This window comes from Scylla paramamosain, chromosome 15, assembly GCF_035594125.1.
Source record: "Scylla paramamosain isolate STU-SP2022 chromosome 15, ASM3559412v1, whole genome shotgun sequence".
Taxonomy (NCBI): Eukaryota; Metazoa; Arthropoda; class Malacostraca; order Decapoda; family Portunidae; genus Scylla; species Scylla paramamosain.
Window position 1 is genome coordinate 19724467 of NC_087165.1, and position 6545 is coordinate 19731011.

Here is a 6545-nt window from a genome sequence, read left to right on the forward strand (position 1 = left end):
GAAAAACCAAACCTCAATAGCTTCCACTACAGACGGTCACACTATCACTAGAATCAAGAAAACACCATTGAAAGCCTCAGTAAATTCCACTAGATCCTTTTAAAAGATGTCGAGATAAAACCTATTAGATCCTTCATCCTTTACACCAGAATACACGAATAGACTGTAACCGTTACGTACTGAGCCACAAGTTTCCTCACACCGCCGTGGATGCCCGATATCCGCACGAGAACATATGATCTCTTCTTCCACTCAAGCCAAGCCAAATCATATGCAGGAATGAAATGAACACTGAGGAGGGTGAGAATGTGTTATTGTCTTAGATATGCATAATTGGGAATCTCTCTCTCTCTCTCTCTCTCTCTCTCTCTCTCTCTCTCTCTCTCTCTCTCTCTCTCTCTCTCTCTCTCTCTCTCTCGCCTTCAAGTACAAGTGATCATTGTAGCAAGGAAGAGCTGCAGTAGCGAGAGGGTGTGAGGATGTTGGAGCACTAGGAAAAGCAGCAACAAGATTCAAGGGTGGAGTTTCTACCTCAAGTTTTATGAATGCTGTAAACTGTAACGCGACCTTCAGAGTGTGTGGGTGGGTTGTATCCGGACACACACACACACACACACACACACACACACACACACACACACACACACACACACCAGCTAGCACTAACTTGCACGGAAAGAGAGAGAGAGAGAGAGAGAGAGAGAGAGAGAGAGAGAGAGAGAGAGAGAGAGAGAGAGAGAGAGAGAGAGAGAGAGAGAGAGAGAGAGAGATTGTATTCAGAGCATCTAGCCGGAAAATATGGTAATAGTGAATTTTTACAGTCTATTTGGGTGATGACTGTAGTGATGGTGGTGGTGGTAGTAGTGGTGGTGGTGGTGGTGGTGGTGGTGGTGAAAGGACAAACAGAAAGAGAAACAGAGAGAGAGAGAGAGAGAGAGAGAGAGAGAGAGAGAGAGAGAGAGAGAGAGAGAGAGAGAGAGAGAGAGAGTCACTAACTTCTCTGCCTGACTCCATCCCATGTCCCACACAAACACACCAATCCCCTCCACCAACCCATTCACCCACACACACACACACACACACACACACACACACACACACACACACACACAACATTTCCTCTCGTGGCTAAAGAACAAGCAGCCCCACAACACAACATTCAACCAACTCACTCACTCACTCACTCAGTCACTCAGCCAGTCCGACCTTGCCTCCCGCACACCTCCGCTGGTTGCCCCTCGCATGTTAACATTCCTGGGTTGTCACCGGCGCTCCGTGTACCGTCATGTCGTGTTAAGTTACCAGCGTCCCCCATGATCCCGCTCGACTGAAGAAGGGGAATGACGAAACGGAATTAGGCGGTGCTGTTCATTCTCACACATCCTAGAGAGAGAGAGAGAGAGAGAGAGAGAGAGTCAGATAACGCTTAGTCAGAGAGGCAACGGAAAGAGAGACGTTTAGTGCCCTTTATGAATGGCCGGATGGAAACAAGAGAGGGAGAGAGGGAGAAAGTTGTGTTTTGTCTTCTTCCCAGGGAGTGGCGCCGGCGTGTGAGGAGGTGGAGAGGTGGGGGAGCGTGGCGATGACAGCTGAGATGAGGGGCATGGGTGGAGGCCCGTGGATTAAGAGGAACGGAGGCGTCACGGGAGAGATGGTGTTATCTAAGGTGGAGCTGGAAGTCAGGAATGCGTTTTCTTTGACTGCCTGCCTCGTCTCGCCTCTCCTGCCTTCGCCCAGTCGCCTGCTATACGTACTCTGACAACCCATGTCGCCACCTCCGCCATCACCCCCAGGCTACCAGTGCTAAAGCAAGCCATGACCACACTAAGGAATACAAAGGAAGAATAAATAGCAGTAACCCTGTTGACCCTACATGAGACACACGTACTCTGACTTACTCGCGTCGCCAGCTCCGCCACCGAGACCAGATTACCAGTGCTGAAGTAATCGATAACCACACTAAGGAACACAGAGGAAGAATGACTAGCAGTAACCCTGTGATGAAGTGTGCAGTACTGTTTAGAGAGGCACGGGATGGTGAAGGTAAGGCAAGTTAGCAAAGACAAGACTAAAAGGGGCCCGAGTGTTCAGTTTATGCCTTTTTATGCTCCCACAAGACAACTGAGTAAATGATGACCGTGGATGTGACAAGTAAATGGTGATTCACTCTGGAGTATTTTTTTTTTTTTTTCCTCCCCATTTCAAAACTCTCGGCGGCTCTTGTGAAATATTTCCGTACGCAAGGTTTGGCTTCCTCAATCCTTGCTTGCCAAAAGACACACCCCATGCAGCGCTCCACATACAACACACACACACACACACACACACACACACACACACACACACACACACACACACACACACACACACACACACACACACACAAACACATACACACGCACACACACACACACCTCATCGCGTTCTCCATACACACACACACACAGACACACGCACATACACCTCACCACGTTCTCCACACCCCGGACAGCCACGTTCCTCTAGGCACACCCAGCACACCTGGGATCCGGCGACTGACACTGCGAGGATCATACGCCTGCATTCATTCATCGCACGTCTGAATCAAACTCTCACATATTCATATATGTTTGAGCTCCGTGCGTTCAGGCGATCACGTCAACACGTCATTCCTCCAACCCCCCCCCCGCTGTGTTTTCCTTTCCTACTAAGATTATCTCCTATGCACCGCCTGACATCTCGCCGCACACACCAGGTTCTCTCGACTCTATACGCCAATGATCTCAAGGGGGTGAGACGAATGAAGGCTCTCCTGCAGTCGTGAACCAAATGAATGTGTTAGGCATCCTGCAAGTAGTGGATACAAGTGATAATCTGAGGATATCAAGCAGTAATATATCTTAGGTTCTAACTAGCTAATTCTGTTGGAGTTATGTACTCCATGAACGTTACTGATATTTTTGCGTCTGATTTTTTTTTATACTCTATTTATTTATTTATTCATTTTCATCTCGGGGAGGCGGTGGCCAAGTGGTCAGTGCTTTGCCCTAATCATCTTGGTGACCAGAGTTCGTGTCCTGCCGAAAGCTGGCCATTTTTGAAGCTATCGCCGAATGTCCAAAAAACTCTCACATCCTGCCTATCATTACTATCGGCAAACTCTGGTGGTGGCGGCATGAGTCCCTGTAAAGCCATCATAAATAATCCTGCCGGCGCCACCATGAGCGGGAACCATCAAAGCCTCCGGAAATAGGTGGGGATGATCATAATTATAAGTCCCCCAACAGAAGAACTGCAACACATGCCTACCACCACTGCGGGCCAACAACATAAAAAAAATTCTAACATGTTCATAACTCAAATAAACGACAGAAGTTTGTGTCTCTAAAACAAACAGGCTGAGGATGTGTGGCGTGTGTGTGTGTGTGTGTGTGTGTGTGTGTGTGTGTGTGTGTGTGTGTGTGTGTGTGTGTGTGTGTGTGTGTGTGTGTCTTCATCCCAAGGTCTCGAGGAAAGCGGGTGAATGGTTAGAAAGACGCTTGTTCCAGGAACCTAGGTAGGACTGGCCTGGATTTTCTATCCCTCTCATTCTGTCCCTGCATCCTGTATACTGTGTGTGTGTGTGTGTGTGTGTGTGTGTGTGTGTGTGTGTGTGCGCGACGACCTTGTCCTTCCTACTTGCCCTTATCACTAATACAATAATAACACTACACATTAATGACAAACACATAATTTCCTATACATCTTTTCCCTTCGTATTACAGTTTCCTTTCGCCTCACTCTTGGACATGTACATTGAAATTGTCTGCAGTTACTTGTCCCCCGCTTCCACTTACTTTTCAATACAAAGCACGTAGTAATTGTAGTCTCGCCAGAGCTGCACGAGTAGATATTTATTTGTTTGCTGTGTTTCCCTTGCTTTCATCCATGCCTCTCTCTCTTTCTCTGCTAAAGTTCCCATCCCTTATAATAAAAGGTCTTTCTACTCGTTCTACACTCAACTCAAACTGACTCAGAGGTGGATCGCGTTTTCCTTCCGATTGCTAACAAAGAGGAAAGAAAGAAACAGAGCAGATAACAGTCATATTCATGCGCGCACACACTTCGGTGGCTGGTGGAGAGAAGGAAGCAGCTGGGATGGCGCGACAGAGGGTGCGGCTTCTAGACTTGTATTTAGAAACGCTTTGTTCTCTCATGACGACTATTTTCAAAGGTCACAGAGATAATCATCAGTGTTTCCAAGACTGTTTCTTCTGTTAATAATATAAAAAGTCTCGTTAATCTGTGGCTAGATCCATAAAAACGCCCTTAAAAATCCGTGTCATTTCAATTCAAGCCTTTTGAGAGAGGTGCAAGCAGGAGTGTCTCAGAATTTAGACCTATGAGTGAAGGTTTGGACTAGAGGCAAGCAGGTTCTCGACTATATCATACTTCCATTACAGTAGGGAAAGTATGAAGTTCCTTAAAAAAAATACGCTAAACCATTAATGAGCTTGATAATAATGAAAAAAAAAAAAAAAAATCGTGGCAGCCTTTCCAACAGAGACAAAAGAAGGGTGATACGCGTAGAAAGGACTTGCTTATCTATCTATCTATCTATCTATCTATCTATCTGTCTATCCACCTACCTACTCATCAATCATTTATTCAATCAATCAATTTATCTATCTATCTATCTGTCTTACTCTATCTATCTATCCATCTATCTATCGATCTATCCATCCATCCATGTATTTCCTACCAGCTTGACATATTCCTTAACCCTTTCACTGTTATAGTCATCCTTCGTTAGCCTTCAAAACTCTGTAAGAAGTTATTTGCATGGACACACAGTAAATAAAAAAAATAAATAAAAAAAGGAAGACGAGAAAATGTAATACTGTCGTTTCTGAGCTGCTTATCAAGGAAACAGTAGTACAAAAGTGTCAGAAAAAAAAATTAGGTGGTTATGGGAAAATATTGTGCAGCAGTGAAAGTCGAGTGGCCAAGACACGACCTCGCTTCACTATTGGAATAAAAGAGAGGAGAAGGTTCACTGTCCCCTCGCTCCCTCCTTCTCAGACGTCTTTTACGAGGCTCAGGGAATGCGGCGACAGTCAAGATTGTTTAACTATACCCGCTGTCTCCCAACCACTGGTAATAGGGGGTATATATATATTCTTACTGCATCAAGTCCTCTCAGCAGCTGCCATTATGTATTTACCAGAAAACACCCTTCGTTTAAATAAGGGAAGTGGAAAGAGTATCTAGAGAGAGAGAGAGAGAGAGAGAGAGAGAGAGAGAGAGAGAGAGAGAGAGAGAGAGAGAGAGAGAGAGAGAGAGAGAGAGAGAGAGAGAGAGAGAGAGAGAGAGAGAGAGAAGGAAGAAAGGAAGAAGGAAGGAAGGAAGGAAGGAAGGAAGGAAGGGAAAGAAGATAATGAATTTAATGGTGGTGAAAAATTGAGGAAGTGAAGGAACGTGTTAGAGAGAAAAAGTGAAAGAGATCTAGGAGGAAGAATGAAGGATATGAATGTATGAGGGAGAGTAAAGTTTTCTGTGTTTTTGTAGAGAGATGAGGAGGAGACCAGCAGGAAGAGTGAAGAGATATTGTTGAGAGAAGAGAAGAGGGATGGAATGACAGATGAGAGAGAGAGAGAGCGTAAGAATGGGAGAGTTTTAGAGAAATGACGAGGAAGTGAAGGGATGTGAGAGCGAGACTGCAAAAATGACAAAGGTATGAGAGTGGAAGAGGGAATAAGAATGAGAGGGGAAGAATGAAGTGATCTTAGAGGAGAGGAGAGGAGTGAAGGAGTATTTAAAGGAGGAAGAGAGCAGGAGAGGAAGCTCGTATTATGAACGTAATAGAATCAGAGTGAAGAGATTGCAGGAACAGCAAACTCAAGAGAGGAAGCTCGTATAATGAACATGAGGGAACCGAAGGACAGACGAGAGTAGGCAGTGGAGAAGCTGTAAACAAGAGTCACGGGCCCTGCTGACCCTCGAGGCCTCGCGCTACGCCCTCGCCGCTGCAGTATACGTGACAGCCACTTGCCGGGCGCTCCTCTAATTACACCCTCCCCCGCTGCCCACACCTAACTCACGAGGCACTGGCCAAACACTAAATGTCCTCCCTCACAATCCGTGCAGTGTACGATTACAAGGATAATTGCGAGGTGACCCTTGCGATGTTACATGATATTATTATTATTACTTTCCTTCCTCTTTTACTCCTCATTCGTAGACCACTTCCCGTATGCTTCAAACATTTGGAATTCTAATTAGTACTATGTTTGAAAGGCCGAGGAGATGATTGGTCAGGTTCTCATGGATGTTTTTTGTCATTCATGATGCAGAATCCTTGTAAAACTAGCACTAGAATCATGAAAATGTTCTGAAGTTACAAGCACATTTCACTACAGCCTGTTAGAACTACCACTGTGAAATATCCTTGAAAATTTCGGTCGCTAATTTGCACTATCATTAGAATCATGAAAACACCCTTGAAACTCCAATGATTTTCACCAAAACCTGTTAAACTACCACTGGAATCATGAAAACACACATGAAAACGCCAGTAACTTCCAATA

The 6545-nt window shown here is 45.3% G+C and overlaps 1 long non-coding RNA gene across 1 annotated transcript in view; it reads right to left on the minus strand.

The window, feature by feature from the left end:
* Nucleotides 1-955: 955 nt before the first annotated feature.
* Nucleotides 956-6545, minus strand: part of LOC135107219 (uncharacterized) — a 60852-nt gene continuing 55262 nt past the window's right edge. The window contains exon 3 of the long non-coding RNA XR_010271663.1: nucleotides 956-1383. This is a non-coding gene — a long non-coding RNA (uncharacterized LOC135107219). The remainder of the gene's footprint in view (nucleotides 1384-6545) is intronic.